The sequence below is a fragment of the Callospermophilus lateralis genome, chromosome 18, assembly GCF_048772815.1.
Source record: "Callospermophilus lateralis isolate mCalLat2 chromosome 18, mCalLat2.hap1, whole genome shotgun sequence".
Lineage (NCBI taxonomy): Eukaryota > Metazoa > Chordata > Mammalia > Rodentia > Sciuridae > Callospermophilus > Callospermophilus lateralis.
In genome coordinates, this window is record NC_135322.1 from 15605906 (window position 1) to 15627840 (window position 21935).

Here is a 21935-nt window from a genome sequence, read left to right on the forward strand (position 1 = left end):
TGTTGTGTCCACCGAAAACTAAAAATAAATATTAAAAAAAAATAAAAATCTATTCTTTGGAGGACTGGGGATATGGCTCAGTTGGTAAAGTGCTTGCCTTACATGAACAAGGCCCTGGGTTCAATCCCCAGCACCAAAAAACAAACAAACAAACAAACAAAAAAAAACACTTCTCCTTGAAAAGACAGAGAATCTGCTTGGTTTGGGACACACTATTAATTTGGAACAAGTATTTTTAAAAATCTGGAAGACGCACACTAACTTCAGCTTTTAGAACTGATTATCTTGAGGGACCTGGGTTCTTTGATTTCTTTTTATAAACAACAAGCAAGTGTTACTTTGATAATCAGAAATGCAGAAAGACAAAGTTTTACAATATGAAATTCACCCAAGGAAATGATAAAGTAGCACTTTTAACCCTCAACCACATACTAGAATTAGCTAGGGAGCTTTAAAGCAAGCGAGGGAACAAACCAATCAAAAAAATCACAACAAACAAACAAATAGCCCATGCCTGGTCCTGCAGTTGGTAATTCTAACTGAATTGGTCTGAAGTAGGGCCCTTTAAGGATGGCATTTAGGCCTGAGCCTAAGCAGGTCCATTTGAAAAACTCCAGTTTGAAACCTGCAGTCTCACCAGGCACGGCCTAGGACAGAATCCTCCAGTATGGCCCTCAGGCACAAGTCACTTCTCTCACTTCTCTCCACCCTGACAAACTCAGAGTGAAGTCTCTGGTAAGAGCAAGGAGAAGCAAGAAAATCAGTGTGGGGACCACCAGACCAGATGTTTTAACTCCAGGGAAAATGACATCACTGAGAAATCCAGTGGCAGCTGATAGGGATTGAAAGGGTGGTCAGAAGCCCTCAAGTTTAGTATAAGTGATGGAGCAAGTGAGCAGACACTGGAGAGCCTGGTGAGGACCTGGGCAGACATCCCAACTCCTCTCATCATTTGCCTAATCCTCTGCATCTTCCTCACCGCTCTCAAACTCTACAGCCACATCTTGACCCTGCTGAGAGCCCTGACTTCTCCCTTCGACCTTTTCCTTAGCCAGCCATCAACTCCACCCCAGGAGAAGCCTGCCTTGGCTCCTGATCTGATCACCACGGTCTGAGTGAGTGTGCATCTGCTGCACTTAGAGCCTAAGGCTTGAGACTTTTGGTCTGACACTTGAGCTTAGCAGGCAGAAGGAATGTCTGTCATGATTAAGGGTGTCTGCAGTGCTTAGAATTAATCTAGAATTGTTTGCTGTGAATTGATTATGTCTATTGCAGTGCCCAGCATTAAGGATTGTCATTTTCTTGATTAAGAACCTATGGAGCGAAATGGTATTAAGTGATGTGAGTGAATAAAGCATTGAAAAGGGCAGAAGCGCGTGGACACTCTTTATTTCTCCCCCTCAACTGCATAAGTTGCATCTTTTGCCCATCATGACAGGCCCAGACCTTGAAATTTCTTAAAGCACCTCATAAAGCAGGAACTCAGCATTTGCTGAAAGAATGACTAAGCTCAGTTAACTCATGATCCTAATGTGCAGTGAGGATGAGAATAATTTTTAATGCAAAATTTCACAAATTACCATGTGTTTTCAAAAATAAAAGAGCTCCATGATCAAAAAACAGGTTTCTTTCCCATAGGATTTCAGTCTGAGAAATCAATGATGAACAAAACTGCTGACCAATAAACAGGATCATGTAACAGTGCTCCATGGCTTATAAGAAGACACAGCACAAGTTGGACGTACTGTCCTGCCTGGGCGTGGCTGCAGGCCTCCTCCGGACTCTCTCATTGGCTCCTAGAATTCTCCGGCTACCAAAGCAGGCTAGCAGAAGATCCTCAGGACACTCAGGGTTTGAAAAAGCTTCTTCTCCTACCCTGAGGCCACCCGTGTCATCCCTTGCTTATGCTCTATGACTGTGGAAGGACCTGCCTTCAGGTGAAGGCAACACTGTGGACAGTAGAGCTGTGGCTGAACCTGCCTGAGTCTCAATGCCACTGCTGAGCTGCTGTCGCACCAGCCCAGAGGTGATCCAAAGAACCCCTGCACTTGGAGTTGGGGAGCCTGGACAGTTCCTATTCAGGCTTACATGAAAGGGTTTTGTTACCTGTAGCCAAATGTCTCCAAACTACATGCTCCTTATTACATTATCCTATTTATTAATTGACAGTGTTTTTTTATATATATATATTTAGTTTTAGGTGGACACAATATCTTTATTTTGTTTTTATATGGTGCTGAGAATCGAACCCAGTGCCTCATGCATGCTAGGCGAGCGCGCTACCACTTGAGCCACATCCCCAGCCCTCAACAGTGTTTTTCACTAAGAAAAATTGTTTTTCCTGTTTATTTTGTTTCCCCTTCTAGAATGCCAGCTCCATGAGAACCGGGATACTTTGCAGGTCTTGCTCACGGATGTGTGTGTAGTACCTGAAATGCCTGCCAAAGAGTAGAAACTCAGCCTTTTCAGAAAAAATGACTAAGCTCACTTAATTCTATCAATGGCTCTAAAAGATAGGTGCCATCTGACCCTAAGTTTGCCCCACCCATCTCTCCCCTTCTTGTGACCTTCTTTCAATTCCTTCAAGAATCAGGCTCTTCTCACGTCTGGAAGTCCACCAACGCTGTTCCCTATGAGGCTATTCCCTCTACTGGGCACCCTCTCCCTGCTTCTTATCCCACTCGGTTACGATCTACTCATCCAAACGTCAGACCCATGACAGATGTCTCCTGACCTCTCCAAACATGTCAAGAGCCCTTCCCTAGGGTATACTACCACAGCCCTCTGGACTCCTCTGTCAAGGCACTTAGCAAAGATGTATTTACTCCGTGACTGCTATAATTACTTACTTAAATTCTGTTTCTTCCACTGAACTATAAACTCCAGGAAGATGGAGACCCAATGTTATTTCCAGAGCACTGAGAAGACTCAGCATATACTAGGTGCTAAATAAATATCATCCCTGTTTATTATGGCCATGATTATTTATTACTCACTGAACTAGGCAACCACACATTTCCACCCCCCTGCAGCGAGGCAGGGTCTTATGACTAGTTTCAGGTACAAGCAAAAGTGAATGTGTTGCTTTCAGGTCTCATAAGCCCTGCTTTGTGACCCTCCAGTTCTCTCCTCCTGCTGTGATACCCCTGGAGGCTGAATGTCTCAGCTGAAGAGTTTCAAGGCAAGTCTCCCACCTGCCCTGCCATGTCATGAATAAGAAATGGTCATTTCTAGTGCCTAACCTCTAGGATTTCAGCATTATTTGTGACTGAAGCACAGCCTCACCCATCACTCACATTCTGGTGAATGAATAAAAGCAGCTAGAGGCAGAGCCGCTGTGATCAGACTGGGGGGTGAGGAACAAGGCAATGGCCTTCAGGTGCCAGGACGGAGCCTCAGTGAAAGGAGTGGGGAAGGAGACACATCAACTACTCCCAGCAACTGCCACTTTCATTCTCTGATGGGGAGGATGAAAGGACCCAAGCCTTCAGACAGGGCACACAACTCCATGGGGATCACAGCCAAGTCCCAGCCCCTGGGGATGTTCAGAAGCCAGTGACACCCTGGAAACCCTATTAGCTGGAAGACGCCGAACCAGCGAGGCTACATGAAGGGCCTGGGCTAATTCGGACTGACAACCTTCCCGCAGAATCATCCACTGGGGCTTTGCCCTCCCGACTCTGTCCCAGAGAATAAATCACACTGTCAGGTCTAATTTAGGACTTAGCTGATGGGCTGAGCAGAGCATCCATGCGTTCTGACCACGGAGGTCAAGGGCAGCCCACTGCTCTGGAGGCCAGGGCTGAAAGGCCTCGAGACTACATGAGAAAGGGGACTGAGAGGCCAACAGCTGTGGTTTTCAATACACAGCAAGGAACTTCTGTTCCCAGCCCAGGCTGCAGAAGTCCTATTCCCAAAGTGCAGTCCTGCTCCAGCCAGGCACCTTGCTAGCTCAGGCCCGGCACAAGGCAGACACTCTCATACTGGGTAGGGCAGTGATCATGGCGGCAGCAGCTAACCCCACCTCACAGGTTGGCCACTAAGCCGCCTCGACCCTGACGCACAGCAGGGACTGATGAATGAGCTGTCCTGCACTATCCTGGTGCTTCCATCCACTGTCCTGCACTACTGTGGCACAAAGTACTTGAAATTCATAAGCACATTTTAATCCTCAAAACAACCTTAGTGGATAACAGAAACCCATGCTCTTGGCCACCATGTCAACTCGTTTTTTTTTTTTTGTTTTTTTTTTTAATATTTATTTTTTAGGTGTAGATGGACACAACACAATGCTTTTATTTTTATGTGGTGCTGAGGATGGAACCCGGGTTCCGTCTGTGCTAGGCGAGCGCTCTACGGCTGAGCCATAATCCCAGCCCTCAAATCATTTTTTAAACTTCTCCATTGAGAAACTTTTCCTAAAACCCCGAGTGAAGGCTCAGTATCTGATCTGGGTTCCTGTGGCCCTGTGGTTTCCGGGTGAGGATGCTCATCACTCTGGCTATTCACCTGCAGGGCTCTGCCAACACCCCGGACCCAGGAGGCCCATGCCCGGTACAGGACCAGGCAGGTGGGAAATGCCCAGTCACTGCTGGTTGACTGCTTAGTGGAAACCTAAGTTCAAACCTTTCATTTTACGGAGAAGACAACACAAATTCAGACAGGAAAACTGAGTGAAAAGAGTTTCACTGAAAAAGGGGAGGGGGTAAGAAGGGAGAAAATGCTCCATGATAAATCCCTATTCTTCCTCGATGGCCCAAAAAGCTGTTTCAAGGAGCCCCCTACCTCCTACCCAGAGGCTAGGTTGGACCCTTCCATTGCAGACCCACAGACTCCTGGGCTTGCCCACTACAGCAGTGACCACTCTGGGCTACTACTGTCTGAGGGCTGCCTCCCTTACTAGTTGAAGAACCTAGGAGGGCAGGCTATCCAGCCACAAGACTACCCCAGCTACTCCTGCATCGCCACGACACCTCAGGGGCAAGCACAGAAAAGGTGCTCATTAAATGTGCGTTGAACCAGTCAGCGGAGCTTCAGAGAAAGTCGCCAAGGCTAGAAGCCCCATTCTGGGGAGAATAATTAAAAGCACAGGTACTGATTATAAGAGGAAGGTCAGGACCTGTTTCCTTCGCCATCTGAAAGCCTCTGAGGGACTTCCAGGAAGACGTGTGGCCAGGGGAGCTCTTCAGGACTGGACCAGGACCACAGGGAGACAGTTACACACAGGTGGAAGTGAGTCACAAGAAGGTATGTCAATGATCACAACTTCCCCCAAAGCAAGATACCCTGCCTTGTTTTTCCAGATGAAAGAATTTAAATGGAGGCCAAAGAGTGGACTGGGACCCTGGATCTCTCATGAAGCAACCCAGGGTAGTGGCTGAGGGTCCTGAAGACAGCTCAAGTATTCCCACCCCAAGTCCTTTCTGCAGCAAGTGGCTTCATCACTCTCTGCCTCAGTTTCCTTGTCATTATTATGGGGATGGATATCACAGCAGTGGTGGTTGTAAGGACTGAGATCATGCACGTAAAGTGCTTCCAGCAGGGCATGGCACAAAGTCAGCACCCCTTAATGTCAATTATTATCACTCTTCTTCCCTTGAGGGACCAGATACTTGGCTGGCCAACCCATTCAACACTCAGTTTCCCCTTTCTCGAGCTGCCTCCTCAGCAAAGGCTGAGAGTTGAATGGACTTTCTCACCTTCCTTGGAGAAGAGGAGGCTATGTCACACATTGCTGGCCAATGAGATGGAAGTGGAATCTTCTGGGGGGATCTGGAGAGTATTTAAGTGGTCCAGAATGGAGACACGGCATGGGAATCAATCCTTCCCTGTCTGCAGCTACAGCAGCAACCCTGCAACCACAGGGGAAAGGCCAAGAGAATCTACAGACACTACTCGGCCACCAAACTCATGCTGGCAGTCAGGAACCACCAGGTTTGCTGCTCTGGGAGAGAAATCAATCCCATGGTCATTGTTTGCCAACCTCAGTTCAGGCCTCCAGTTGGGAACCCCTGGTCTACAGGAAGAAGAGCAGAAGGCTGGGCCAATACAATGTACTCCACCTGGGCAACTATTACTAAATAATCTCTTTGAATCAACTCACTTTTAAGGAATCTTTATGGCCACTAAAAATGGAAAATTGCTATCTTTTACCACAAGAAAAAGTAACTTTAAAAAAATGAAATGAAAATGATACATTTGAATTTGCCTGGTGTTTCCATGTCTTGATGTTTGATTCAGCTGAGGTCACAGAGGTCATGCCCAGAGCAGCGGACTAAGCTCACATTCATCATGCTGGGTCCAGATTCATTCATGTACCACGAAATTGACCTGACACAGCAGTTTGGGTTCAACACTAGCAAAAATTCCTCATTTTTCTCCTTTATGGGGAAAAGAATATAAGATCTGGACATACCTGGCATTTCCACAGGGTTACATTTAGCTCTACGCTGAGCAGGGACAATTCCTAAAGCCTTGTTCATAAGTGGGGTGATTTGTCCAAGATCTCCCAGCTGGTACTGCCTCAGTCAGGGTCCCCTCTGAGAGCCTTCCCTTACCACCTTGTCTAAATTCCCCTGGCACCTTTCCCTGCACTTTATTTTATTTTATTTTTTGTGGTGCTGGGGATTGAACCCAGGGCCTTGCGCATTTTAGGCAAGCGCTCTACCCACTAAGCTACATCCCCAGCCCTGTCCTCTGCACTTCTGCAGCACTCATCCTCATCACACTCATTCTATACTCATGTCTTATTTCTGGACTGATTTGTCCTGCAGTGAAATCTCAGCTCACTCAGGGAAAAGATTTTGTCTGTTTCATTCCTACAGAATGTTTAAGAGGCAATGCTAGGAATTCACTTGAAATGTGGAATCTTCTACCACATTAAAAAGGAACGTGCTAGATTAAAGCCTGAGTCCGTACAATATAAATTAATAACTGAATAAAGAAATGTAAAGAAATAACTGTCTTCCTTATAGAATTCCAGTTAACACACAGAGATGGGACGATACCCAAAATCACCCTTAGGGAGACACTTCAGTAATTACTGTTGCAGGCAAGATCCATCCACCAATGGAAGTTTAAGTTGCAGGACATAACACAGTCTCAAAGTATCTCCCCCAATGTATCTATTAGTTATAAAGAGAAAGAGTGGCTTGACAGTGGAGACTCCTGGCAGAACCCATCTTAACCAAATGATCCAAAGTGCAAGGTCATGAAGGGACTGTTACAGACTGGAGGAGATTAAGGTGACTTGACAACTGAATGCAGTACAAGATCTTGGAACAAAAAAGGGGCATCAGTAGAAAGACTGGTAAAATCTGATTATTAAGTAATCAGATTAAAAATACTGGACCAGTGCTAATTTCTTGGTTTTGATCATTGTGCTTCAGTAGAATAGGATGGGAACATCAGAGGAAACTAGTGAAAGGGTAGCATTTTTGAACTTTTCTGTAATTAAAAAACTTTTTTAAAATTAGAGAGCTAGCCACTTGCAGTGGCACAAGGCTATAATCCCAGCTACTCAGGAGGCTGCAGGTTCAAGGCCATCCTGTACAACTTGGCCAGACCCTGTTTCAAAATAAAAAATAAAAGACAGCTGGGGATATGGCTCACTGATACAATGTCCCTGGGTTCAAATCCTAATACTGCAAAAGATAAAATAACATAAAAAATAAGAGCTAATAGAAATTACGGTAAGAAGCATCCTTTGATGGAAACCTGGCCCTACACATTGTCCCACGATAAACTCCAGGTATCCAGGAAGAGCTCTGGCAGGACAAAGGAATATGACAAGACACGGTGAACAGCCAAGAGACAGTCCACGTGGATTCACGCAGGTCCCACAGCTTGCATGACTGGTCTCTGCAGCTCAGCCAACCACTCTGTGCCCAGAGTCTGCCTGCCAGAATCTTCTTCCATGTTGTTAGGGTCTCTTGGTCCCTCAGAGATCAAACACCCCCACCAAGCACCTTGTCAACAAAGGTTGACATCCTCATTTAGGAATGCCTCCCATGCTGGAATAACACACAGCCCGAGACCTCCTCCACTGCTTAGATTCCATCTCACAGATATGAGAAAGAAGGATGTTCATTAGCAAAAAACCAAAACCCAGAAACCTAAATATAGCCTATTCAAAATCCATACATACGGTAGGTATTTGCCATCTGTTTATATTCTAATTATATGCAAAGACCTGCATTATATTTTTGACCTACAGAGAAAACAGTACACTCACACAGTGGGGTGATGTGGCCATTCTTTTTTTATTTCTGGGTACTGGGGGTTGAACCTAGGGGCACTCTACCACTGAGCTATACCTTCAGTTCTTTTTATTTTGAGACAGGGTCTTGCTAAGTTACTGAGGGTCTTACTAAATGGCTGAGGCTAGGCTTGAACTTGTAATCCTCCCTGCCTCAGCCCCTGGCACCACGGGTCCTGGTTCTGTATTGACTATAGTAGCAGTTTCACAACTGAATACCTTTGTCTAAACTCAAAGAACCGTATACCAGAGACTGAGTTTTACTCTATGTAAAATTTCAAATCAATAAAACAAACAAACAAAAAGCAGTGCAATACATTGATTTATGCTTATGAAGACCTCCAAGACACACTGCTGTTGAGGACGGGGAAAGCATGCTCCAGAAGCATCAATATAGCACAGTTCCTTTTTCTTACACTGCAAATTAAAATTTAAAAAAATGTATATATTCGTAAGTAGGATTGTTCCTGTATGGGAAAAAGATTGGCAGGATACCCACTGGAGAGTCAACTGTAATCACTCTAAGGGGAATGCTGAACTCACGGGTGATGGAAAGACAATTAAGATCACTTCCATTTTTCCTTTGATACCCTTTAATAAACATGTTTAGATACGCTCATTATAAAATTTAAACAAATGAACAGCCACACTGTACTCACCCTTAGTATGTTCTGGAGACTAGTATGCCTTGAGGGTCCCAGGAGAGCCAACTTCAGAGTCTGTGCATCTATGCAGAGAAGGAAAAAAAGAGCTGATTTCTTTGATTTAACTCAGTCATCCTGCTATAGTACCCACCTGTCATTCACATATTCACTCTCATAACAAATGTTTACTGAACCCCTGCTATGTGGCAGTCACCGAGAATGCACCAGGGCCAAGATAAGCTGCTCTCCCCAGGGACCAGACCTTCTAGTGGCAAGGAAGTCAATAAACAAACAAACCCACAATACAAGGTTGGGAGCGAGAGTGACAGGGCTGCTATTTCACATGGGGCGCTTAGGGAAGGTCTCTATGGGGAGAGGCTAGTTACCTGAACAGGTGAGTCAGGTTGACTATTTGAGAAAGAGCCTCCTGGACACAAAAATGGCCAGTACAGAGGCCCTGAGGCAGGAGCCAGTGTGGAACACTTCCAGAGCAGCCAGGAGGCCAGAGTGGCTGGTGCCAGATGAGTGAGGGCAAGTGGTGAGAAATGAGGGCAGATAGATGGGGGACCATGGTAAAAGGACATTTCTGTTAGACAACTGTGAGCAGAGGAATGACAAAGAAATAGCACTTGTCCTGACTTACAACTTTTTATTATAAATTTATGTCTGAATATTTAATATGGTTAAAATACACACACCATTATTATTATTATTATTATTATTACTACTACTAGTACTACTAGTAGTATTGGACTTGAATCCAGGGGTGTTCTACCTCTAAGTTACATCCCCAGTCCTTTTTGTTTTTGAGACAGGGTCTCACTACGTTGCTCATGCTGGCCTTGAACTTGCAAGACTCCTGCCTCGGCCTCCCCATCGCTGAGACTGCAGGTGTGTTCCCATGCTACCTCACTTCCTCACTTGCTCATATTTGAATGGCTACTTCATAAAAATGAATGTCTCCAGGCTGAGGAGCCATAGTTGGTACTGTTCTCCATCACATTCCAGGTACCAGCACAGGACAGGCCCTAAGTCAGGAAGATGAGATCTAAAACAACCCAGAGCCACCCTATATGAAATGGTCACTTGGTAATGACCCTTACTCCCTTTGTGCTGGTTCTGTCCTGTGCTGACTCACTTCACTCTCCCAGTAGCCCCAAGGGGTAAACTAGTAATCCTTCCATTTTAACAGATGAGAAAACTGAGACACAGAGTAAGAAACCCACTGGTGGAGGCTGCCCTGTCAGTAACTAAAGTAGACTATGTCACTGGGCATGAACCCAGGCAGCAGCCCGACTCCAGAGCCTGCTCCAAACCCCCAGGCTGGCCCATGTTCTGTTATGGCAGCGAAGGAGGGCTAACCACAGGCTGGCGATGCCTCCCTGCCTCACTTCCCTGCCTCACCACCCAGACCAGCCCTCGCCACTGCCAGGCAGTTCCTCCAGAAACCCTCCCTGAAAGGAAACCCAACAAGCAGCTGCTCCAACTTCCGGAGTCCAGGAGTCAAGATCTCTTTAAAAATCCCTCTCCTGGAGAATGGGGTCCTGGAGCAGCCCACAGGGGTTCTTAACCTTTCTTATGCCAGGGACTCCTGTTGGCAGACTGGTGAAGAAGGGTGCAATACCAAGAGTACAAAGGAAACCAATTACAATCAACTCCTCTGTAAAACAAAACCAAATCTGAAATATGATCCTATCCATGCTTCTTGATCAACACTTCAAATTATGAGATCTAGTGGTGGGTACAATAACTTCAGTGATTCAGAAAAACGAGTGTGACACTTTATGATACATTTTATGATACTTGCAATTACTGTAAAGTCACAGGTGTTGTTAACAATTGTGGTTTGTTGCTCTCATTCTTAAGGAAATGCTAGATTTCAGTGACATGGTAGAGAAAACAGAGATGTTTTTTCCCAGCTAACTTCATGATCCTCTTCACTTCTACCCTTCTTGAGTCCATACACCCAAGATCAAGAACCTCCTAACTAGGGCTGAGGCTGGGGCTGGAGCTCAGTAGCAGTAGTGCTTGTCTATCATGCACAAGGCCCTGGATTCGTCCCTGGCACGGCACGCACACACAGAACCCTACACTCAACTTGGAACAAGGCAAAGATGGAGCAGTTTCCAAGAGGAGACAAAAACCTGGGAGTGTGGGGCAGGTTCAGCCTCATGAAGTCGGTATGGGAAGGGTTCTAAGCGCTGGGTGTTTCCGCCCACCCTGCACCATTTCCCTCCCTGGGTCAGCTCTCTGAATCTCCTCTTTTCTCATTCTTGGCATTTCTTATGTGGTTGGGGGTGGAGGTGGGACTCACCTGGACTGATAATAAAGCCACTGTATCACTTCCCCTGTTTCTGGAATGGGTGCAAAAATGATCAGAGCCAATAAACACTTACCCCAGGACAGTGTTGGGACTACAGGGAAGAAAGATGGCTTATTTTCCCTGAGCCTCTGAAGCTGGTTAGACCTACTTACATTGGTGACTCAGAGCCTGCCTGAGGGTAAACCAACACAGAGGAAAGCAGAGCCCAGAGGTAGAAGGAAAAGGATCCTGGCAATTGCATAGGAAGCCCTAGATCCTACCATTCCTGAAGCCCGTATAAGACTCTCCCAGGCTACTGAGTCCAAACATTTCCTTTTATACAAAAGCAGGCTGACCTGAATTTCTATTTGTTCATACAACCAAATGATTCTGAACTAACATAGAAGGGCTGAGGCAACCACCATTCTCAATGATTCCCACAGCTCACCATCAGGCCTTTGGGAAAGTAAAAATAAAATTAAAAAATAGTTATATACATAGAAACAGCAAATACAGAAAAACACACACTTGTAAAAAACTCAAAAATAGCCTCTTGAGCAGTTGCTGTCCCTCAGCTGGTGTATGAAGTGCTAAAAATTTTGATTTTCAAAATGTTTGGCAGGGCAAGGGGGGACCAGAAGCATCCAGAACATTTTCCTTTATCACAAGACTTTCAATTAAAAAAATTCCTGGGATGATCAGGAAGCCCCTGTAATAAACCTCTTGTAAAATTTTAATAGCTGCTTTTAAAATTGCAGAGGAAATTGCTTTTCTGCATCTCTAATTTCTCTCCCTTTCTCTAAAGCAATACACATGGCTCTGTAAAGGCAGATCAGCAGTAATGTCAACTGCTGGGCCAGGAACTGTCTCCTGCTGACTGCAGTAGGCTGTGGAGACCCATCAGTCAGGGATCCCTCCCACAGGAAAAGAAAATGCTTGGTTGTGGAAAGGAGGGCTCAGGCCAAGAGTCCGGCCAGGACCTGCTATTCCAGAACCTCACCTGAGACTACTGGGAAGGGAGGATGCCCTTGGAGTTGTCTTGGCAATCCCAGCATGGCCATGGCTGTGGCTGTGGCTCATCTGTCACACACGTTACACCCACAGACCAAGCACTTCACTTTCCATTGGTTTACACCAAGAACAGAATCCCAGAAAAAGAATGGGCATGAGGAAGTCTGCTGGCCTGGCTCCTAGGCCACATGTTTCCTCCCTTGGGCCACAGGGATTGGCTCTGGGAAAGGTAACTGGGCCAAGCAGGGCCAATCAGAGTTGGTCCTGGAAATTTTGCTGTGATTACTGGGTGAGAGAGATGAGCTGGAAGGCAGGGAGCTGAGGGCTTCCCAGGGGCAAAGTCCTGATGAGAATACTTGAGTGGTGACTCCATTTATGGCAGTTTTGGGATTTTCAGGTCCCTGAGCCATTAACTTCCCTTTGCAGTTTAAGCTGGTAGATACTGTCACTTACAACAGGAATAACAGAAACACGCAGGGACCTCAAAACTCAACACGATGCTCATGCTTCATGTTTGAGTGTACATGGCTCTTCCAAAAAATAAAAATTAAAAAATAAACTGTTCCATCTCTCAGGCAAAACAAAAATCCACAAAATACTGCACACCTCAAGATATCAAAGACCTCTGAAACCCCTGTCCAGAGGAACTGAGTGAAGACTACTCTGATCTAGTCTGGCCTCCACTTGCTGGATAGGGACACTGAGGTTTGGGATGCTTAAGTGAATTCTTTGGGGCTCAGTGTCAGCTGGAGAAGACAGCAGGATGCCAAAAGCCCCAGGAGGTTTCACCTTGAACTCCTCAGAGGGTAAGGACAGGCAGTGAGTGAGCCTCTAGGCCTCTAGAGCACTGTTTTATCTACACTGGCTCCAGTTTTTTCTGTTTTATAAAATGGACTTTCAGGGAAGTGTCTTCAAACAGTTCCACAATTTCATAATTAATGTGCTGAAAATCAATCTCCCAAGTAATGGTTCAGTGACCTTGGTTTAGAGCCTCACTGAGACCCTCTCAACAGGCCACAACTGGTGAGGTGTTCCTGCACTGTGCCTGGCTGGCCAGGGCGCTGCTCCCTGACTCCAAGGCCAGGGAGCACACCTGTGCTTTTCTGTCCCTGTACTTATAGACCTGACTTTTCTATTCCATCTCATCCCCAATGGAAGGGATCACCCACTCACACCACTCCACACCTGTCACAGTGTGGATTTGGGCCCCCAAAGGCCCATGTGTTAAAGAGGCTTGGTCCTCAGCTTGGTGCTTAAGAAGGTGGTGGATCCTTTAAGAGGTGAGGCCTAGTGGGAGATTTTCAGTCACTGGAGGTGCTCCCTTGAAGGGAAATATGGGACTCTGGCTTATTCTCTTTTGCTTCTTGGCCAACATGAAGCCAGCTTCCTCTACCACACAGTCCTGCCATGATGTTCTGCCTCGCCACAGACCCAAAAGCAACAGGCCAAGTAACCATGGATTGAAACCACTAAATCTGAGCCAGAATAAATCTTTCTCTTTTTAAGTGGATTGTCTCAGACATTTTGTTACAAAACAACTCCTCTTTACCTGGCCCTCCCTGAGGAAGAAGGGATGGCTAATCTAACTGGTCAGAAATTGTGACTGTTACTGGCACCTGCTTTCAATGAGCAGGATTCCTAGCCCGCTAGAGTCAAGCCAGAGATGGCAGGAGGTTCTTTCCTGTTTCCTGTCGAGGAGCAGGATACACTCCTGGACAGTTCCATGTGACCTATAAGAGGGCCTTGGCCATAGGCATCCTGTCTTGCCAGGTGATGAGGAGGGACAGCCAGGCCTCTCCTCTCCACAGAGCCGGCTATGGAAGTAGCTGGTCTAGGCACGTTCATCTGAGGTGGTGGAGAACTATACCCCGCGAGGCCTTCCGCCACAAGCTTCCTTTTTGGAAGTTACCAGAGCTTCACGTTGGGCGTCAGAGGTTTACTTACCCAACTAATAAAGTGGTTTTCTTGTGCTTCATTTAGAGAAGATTCCCACTAGACCTCCCCTGCCCTGTCTTTGAAGTAGTGACTTAGGAAAATATCTGCTCATCCCCGCTTCCACCCACACCGCGACCAATAAAAGCTGATCTGGGAAGAAAGGAGTTTGCTTTGGGAAAATCTAGGCCCTCAACAGCCACAGAGAACATCTTGCAATTAATCATATTTTCTCTTATGACCTATATTCTATTAATAACCTGCACTAACGATTTAGCACTGGGTCTTTCACTGATGGATAAAATATCGCTCAGGCTGGGTCACTGGCTCTGAGGATTGCACTTCCTCATTTCCTATGCCCCAACACCTCACCTGCCTCCAAAGATAAGTGGGCCAGTGCAGGGCCCAGGACATGGAGCTGTGGGGACTCCACTGTGCCAGGGGCCTGATGGCTGTCCTGCCTGCAGCCTAGCTCAGGTAACGCCATGGTGGAGTGGCTCGCAGATAGATCTCTGCAGGGAAGCCGCTCATTTCACATACAGCAGATTGGTCAAAATGTCAGAGTCTGACAACACCAAATGTGCTGAATTGTGGAGTAAGGGGAACTCTCAGTCACCGTGGGTGGGAGTGGAAATTGGAACAAACATTTTTGGAGAGTAGTTTGGCAAGTTCTTGTAAAGACAAAGAGGAACCTCAGTGGTGCGCTTCACTTCTCCCACTGGCTGGTGCCAGGGTCCTTGCTGAGCTCCCAGTCCCAAGTGCAGCCTTGTAAATTCTCATTCCAGGTTCAAGCACAGGTTGATGTTTTGATTTTACTACATTCCAGGCACCTTTTCAGCTCTGTAAATCAATTCATTTAACCCTGTAACAACATGGAAATTCTACTAGGATCCCTAGGTAGCCCACCAGAAAATGGAGGCACAGAGAGAGAATTTGCCCACGCAAGCTGCACCCAGTAAGCAGGTGGCACAGCCAGGAAGGATCTGATGCAGGGGCTCTGGTTCCAGAACCTCCACCAGTGCAGCAGTGAAGAGCGTGGGCTTAGCCTCGAGCCCCAAATGTTGATGGGGAAAAGATCCAAAGGTAAACAGAAGAATACAAGTGTGTTTAGAAGATACACAGAGCACATCTTCATAACCTTGGGGTAGGTCATGGCTTCTCACCCAAGGATTCTAGAAAAGTGCTTGCTCTCCTTCCAGAAAGGATCAGACTCATCTACACAGCCCATTACCCCTCATTAGTCTGCTTTTTTTTTGTTTTTTTTTAAGCTTAGAATGTGGATGTAATAGCTGGATTTGAGAGGTCCCTCTATACCCCAGAACACTACCCTGCACAGAAGAGAAGGATGAACCTCTGGCTTCCTGGTGAAGATGGTTGCAGCAGCCATCCTGTGGCCATGGGGTTTCAAGAGAAAGCAGTGCTGGTGCCATGTGACACAAACGACTGCAGGTGCTGTCATGTGACACAAGCCCATGTGCTGAGGCGACAACGCCACTTGGGGGGTCCTGTTACTTGCAGCCAAATGCATTCCTGGCTGAAGGACCTGCTAGAGTCAGGCTCCAGCAGCCCCAGGCTATGCCCCCACCCTGGAGAGTTGGCTGATGGCCACTGACAAGGGCTGAAAGGTGTCTCAAAGACTTGGGTCAGAGATGAATTTGGAGAACCCAAGATTTCCACTGAGCAAAGTTGTTCAGATGACCAGGCACCTGAATTAATTCTCAGAGGGCCTGAACTGGGAAGAGCTTCCTTCTCCCCACAGACTTTTAAGAGAAGTTGGGGTGACTGTCATTTCACAGGCTAAGTCCAGCCTGCTGGCACAATTGCACTGTGGTCTGCTGGCCCCTGGCTCCTGGACTCGGGAAATCCTGCATAGCTTGTGGATCCTTTTTCCTCCTGTCACCAGACATTTGCTGGATGTGCCAACAGTTAAGCCCCTTCCTGCCCTCCTGTAAAAACAGCTTGTCAATGTGGTTTCGACTGCTGGGTGCTTTTCCACAAAGCATTCTCCACATCCCAGCTAATCAGACAGAGTTAGAACAGTGATCAATCTACCAAAATAGGTCAGGCTTTATTTTTTAATCCTCTTATTCATAATATATTGAAAGGGAAGAATGAAAAAAAAAACGTTAATAGTGAAAAAGTCTCTGGATACTTAACCTCTCAGTTTCTTCATCTATAAAGTGGGGATAATAACAAGGGTGTTGTGAGGATTAAGCACAAAATAACTCCATGAAGAGCTGGATCTAGCTTGCAGTAAGCGTTTACTAATAAGAGCTATCATCATTCTTATTGCTGGTGGCATGGAGGATTTTCTGGGCAGGTGGGACCTTGGAAAGACCTTCTGGCCATCCAGATAACACAGAGAAAGTCACTGCTCTGATTCTGACTGCTCAGGGAATAAAGGAGGCTGAAGGTCCAGGCCAGTGCAGAAGCTGGCTGCCACAGCCAGGGACCTGCGCAGAAACAGACCTACCACAGTTGCTAACTGCCCACCATATACAGACTCTTCCCCTCCTTCCCCGCAGTCAGGGATGGTTAACAAGGGGTATGGGGAAGTTGCTGTGGACCTCTGAGGAAAGTTCCCCAACTTGTGGCTGCAGCAGCCCCATTGGGCCATGAAGCCACGATAAGGATGAGAGCTTTGTCACAAGGATGGTGAAGCAAAAAGATTTGAGATGAAAGGATCCTGCTTTTCCTGATGACCAAAAAGCTGCCACCCCATCCCTGGACTGCCGTTCTCTAGACATTTTGCTCATGAGAGAAACCACCCTCTGTTATTTTTTTCGATATCCTGGCAGCCAAATGATCACCACTGGAAAATCCCCTTTCCAATGAGACTGGGTCTTACACAGCAGGCAAGCAACCAGGGGGTCCAGCTAGCAACTGCCATCATTTCAGGTGGCCTCATGGTTTAGGACCCCAGGAACCCAACTGTTTCCTCAACACCAATGGAAGCCAGACATGGAATCATTCTGCCTTAAGAGGAGGTGAAATGAGAAATGAGAGTTACGCTACGCCATTCATAGCAACTGTTAAGTACTAGCCTGCACTGGACAGGGTGAGCTGGAGGCCAGATACGAAGGACAAGAGAGGATATGGGACCTGCCATTACAAAGCTTCTGGTCCAGAAAAAGGGCCAGAAAATAAATAGGCAAACACATACTGGGCAGGACACCGCACGAATGAAGCCCAGATCTAAAGAAAAACGGAGAGGGAGGCCAGTGAAAAGAACAGGTCAACAGAATGTGCTACATCCAGACCAGGGAGCGTGACGCCGGCACAAGAAGAAGGACCGGTCCTGTGTGATACGGATGAGCCTTGAAAACACGATGCTGGGTGAAAGGAGCAGGCCAAACGAGGCCACACATCATGATCCCACTAACACGATTCCCCAAACTGGCAAATCCACAGGGACGGAGAGTAGATTGATAACTACCAGGGACTGGGGAGGGAGAAGTTGGGGGGTGACTTGTAAAGGGTATGGGGTCCCTTTCTGGGTCAATGAGAACGTTCTGGAGTTAAATACTAGTAATGGTTGTACAATGCAAGAATACACTTAAAAAGTGGTGAATTTTATAGTTGTGTGAATTATATCTCAATTAAAAGTTAGCTGAAAGGCTATATTACTGGATTGGTAATAAAAGACTCTAAAGGGGAAGGAAAAGGAGAAAAGGAGAGGAGAAGCAGAAGAGGAGGAGGATCTGAGGAGACTGATGAGTTCTGATTTCCATTTTTGAAAAATCTCTCTGGCTGTTGCATAGAGACTATTGGGGTTCAAAAGAAACAGGCAGAAACAGTGGGGTGGCTGCTACCCTGAGCCAGCTACTAGGCCCAGGGCCAGGGCAGTGGAATGGAGAGGAGGAGGCTGGTGAGGATCTATTTCAGGTGACAGACAAACCAGCCTTCCTGATAGACTGCCACAGAATGAGGGAGAGAAGCCTCATGAGTTTCCCTATGCAGTTTTCTGCTAGATTCAAACTATATCCAAGATCAAGAGCAGTTCACCAAAAGCCTATTAAATGAACCGAGTAAACAGTTGCTGCTTCATTTTTGGTAGAGCACATTTTTGCATTTTCAATCAAGATGTGACTTTTCATAGATACACATGTTTTCTGGTCTGAGTAAATGAGGGTTAATGTCATTTGTCAAGATGGAACCTTATTCGGACAAACAGGTGCAGGTGAGGACAGTGGCTGTTTTGAACTGAACGCAATCAGGGATGTAACTCTGGCAGAGCACTTGCCGAGTGTGTGCAAGGCCCTGGGTTCCAACCCCAGCACCACAAAAAGGGAAAGTACAGTCAACTGAAAATGTACCTGTCCTTAAAATGATTTTAATTCCTAATGTTAAATGTTATTAACTTAAGTCCGTTAAAATTGTGGCACTGACATAACCCTATTTCACACTGGTCATTTGTTATCTGGTGTGACAAACCAGGAGAGGGCCGACTTCACAGGCAGGAGACCAAGTAGCTACACAGGCCCTCAGCTTGATCTAGTACTCTGTCACTGTCTGGAAAACTGTAACAATTTTATCTTTAAACTTCTTTCTTTCTTTTTCTTTTTTCTTCCTTTCTTTTCTTTCTTTCTTGCCCCCCCCCCCCCCCCGCCAGTGCTGGGGAATCAAACCCAGGGCCTTGTGTATATTAGGCAAATGCTCTACCACTGAGCTGCGTCCCTGGCTCTGAACTTGTATTTTTAAGGTGAAGTCCAAGAGCTAATGGAGCATGCATGTGTGAAGGGGATGCACTCCTGCAGCTGCTGCTCCTGGCCACAGCACTCACATGGAGTATTCCCAACGCCCATGAGCACAGATCTCAGGGGACTGATGACCACAGGGGCCCAGCAAAGGGAAGATAAGGAAAGTCATATCCATAAGAGAAAGTGAGGACACTATCAGCCCCCAGAGGTGCTTCCTTTAGAGCCAGGACTTGTCCAACACAGGAAGAAGGGAATGAGAATCTAAACTCTAGGGGGGGAGCACTACCATAAGCTTTCCTATTAGCCACATTTCCCTGAATTAGCCAATCAGGTAGGGGGATGGAAAGAGAAGGATACAGCAACTCACAGTCCTTTTCTTTTTAGTAAGGCACAGAGAGTGTTGGCAGAATGGGTACATAACAAGGTGAAACAAAACCAGGGGTGGTGGCGCATGCCTATAATCCCAGCCACTTGGGAGGCTGAGGCAGGAGGGTCGCAAGTTGGAACCTAGTGAGTCCCTGCCTCAAAATAAAAAATGATGGGGCTGGAGATGTAGCTCAGTATAGAGCACTCCTGGGTTCAATCCCATAGTGTTGCTTCCCCACCCACCCCCCCAAAAAAGAGACAGAAACATCTGGAGTGGTTTTTGCAGCCTTTCCGCTGTTCTGGTAGGAGTGAAATCAGCATGCATGTCAGAGCCAGGAAACACCAAGTGTGCAATTTAGTGATTCCACACACAAATGAAACAATCTGCTATTCACATTAAAAACTGGCATGACACAGCACAGACATGAAGGGAAAATTCATGCTAATAATTTACACTTTTAACTTTTCTTTATATTACCTCAGCCTTACTCCTTCAAGGATCCAGCTCTTTCTGTTTTCTCCACTCAGTTGCCCAGAGGGTCCCCGCATCTCAACACTGGCTGCCCTCCCTCCTGTGGCCTCGCTAGTCCTGGAGTGTCACCCCCCTCATCATTCCCCTGCTGCCCACACCTCTGTAAACGGAGCCCTCACACTGCAGGCTCTTCCACATCCCCAGAGGCACGATGCCCTCGGCATCCCTCCAGGATCCCGGCCAACCCTGAAGACACCATATACCTGAGCCAGACGAACCACAGAGCCAAGACCAACTGGCCTCCCCCTCGGAGCGGGTCCAAGGAACAGACAAGCCAGTGAGAAGAGCCCACAGGAGGGGAAGGGAGAGATGCTGCGGTCAGGACAGGAAGGACTCTCATCTCGGTGAGGGGAGGGTACAGGAGGGACACTGGGAATAAAGGCGTTCTAGTCAGAGGCTGGGGAACGGCTCAATTGACCTGCAAGCCTTTCCCTATGAGGACAAGCACTGAGCAAGTGAAGCCCAGCAGGAGGCAAGCTGTGACTTACGGGGCCAAGAGTGCCATGCCGCAGAGCTCCACATGCCTTCTGAGGAAACACAAGGCCTTGGAAGGATGTGTCTGCTGGAAGCAGGGGTAGGAAGGGAAGGGGCGGGGGCAGAGTCCCCCAGAGAACAATCCTGGGCTCCTAACTGGAGACCCACGGCGCTAAGACCCCTGGAGTGGTCCGACGAGACTGTTCTGTGGGGCGCCCACCCACTGCCTTCCTTCCAGGTCCGCGATCCCATGTAGGAATGGGGCATGAGAAGTGGTCCCTGGTGGCTCCACGTGGTGGCCCAGGGACGACTGAGGTAGGCAGTTGCTGTGTTGCCAGCTCCTCTGGGCTTCACCTGGAACACAGTCAGACCTGATGCCTTGACCCAGCACCTCCGCGGCTCCCGTGTCAGTCTACGAGTGGCAGCCTTGGCACTGCCTGGTCACAAGTGACCAACTCTTGCTTATTTCATTCCACCCAAAGACTGGGAAGTGGATCAAACTGTTGCCTGTCAAGGTCTGAGAAACCACTTCTCACCATGACACCTATCACGGGAACACACTAGCCTCTCCCAGACCGAGAGGCCCAGTGAGCAGGAGCTGACGCATGAGCTCTGCGCCCGTCCACCCTCCCCGCTGGGCGTCCAGTACTGACTCGCACGTGAAATTGTTTTCCTTTTATTTTGCTGCAGATGCGAGGCAAGTGCTCTACCACTGAGCCACAACCCCAGCCTGGGAGGTCTGTTTTGACCACAGATCAGGACAATGCCAAGTCCCCCAGCTGAATGCTAGGCTGAGTAGACCAAGTGAACCCAGAGAGTCTAGAACACTCATCACCCCAAACAAGATGACAATGACTCCTGCCATTCTATTGTCTACAAACAAGATATCATATTAATTTTTCAGAATATTGCTTTCCCCAAAACACATCAAGGACGTGCCTCCAAGTCAGCTAGGAGTGCTCTTACCCTCTCCTTTCTTAGCAGCTGATATTCCAATGATATACATGTGCCATATTGTTTTAATCATTCCCTAAAAAATGGGCATTTGTTGTATTTCCAGAGTTTTTAAATTAAAAAAAATTTTTTGCCACTGCAAATAATACTGCAATAAACATCCTTTGTTCTGGGGCTAGTGTGTCTGTAGGGTAGCATCATCTCAGGAGGGGCAGTGCTGGGGTGAGGACTACCTGTGGACTATTATATTTGGATGATTTCCAAGCTGAGGTGCAGATATGCATGTAGATTATACACTTTTTAATATTTATTTTTTAGATGTAGTTGGACACAATGCCTTTATTTTATTTATTTTTATGCGGTGCTGAGGATCAAGCCCAGGGCCTCACTCATGGTAGGCCACAACCCCAGCCCCTATACTTGTTTTTTTATTGAATGTGTGCCTGGAAGAACACACCTGAGAAGTCCTGCCGAGGAGGGCTGTGGACAGGGGAGGGAGACTTCTCACTGAATGCTTTTGTGTGTCCTTTTTATCATATGCATGTACTGCTCATCAAACAAAACAAAAAGAAAAGTTTTTCAGAATGTCTTCTGAAAAGGTCTTGGTGATTTGCGTTCTCCCCAGCAACCTGGGAGAATACTTTCTGAGCTCACTAATGCCCTATATTTTTCTCCTTCAAGGTTGTTTCTCCTTTTTTTTTTTGTACCTGGTGTGAGCTAAACATGTCAAATTTCCCCTTCCTGTGACCTGCAATTGCTCCTA

At 46.9% G+C, this 21935-nt stretch overlaps 1 protein-coding gene across 3 annotated transcripts in view; it reads right to left on the reverse strand.

Annotated features, from left to right (window-relative positions):
- The window catches only part of Sipa1l3 (signal induced proliferation associated 1 like 3), a 236228-nt gene that overhangs the window by 129671 nt on the left and 84622 nt on the right, over window positions 1-21935 (reverse strand). For all 3 annotated transcript variants that reach the window (XM_077105705.1, XM_077105703.1, XM_077105704.1), the window contains exon 2: window positions 8917-8984. The gene's annotated coding sequence lies outside the window, so the exon portion shown is untranslated. The remainder of the gene's footprint in view (window positions 1-8916; window positions 8985-21935) is intronic.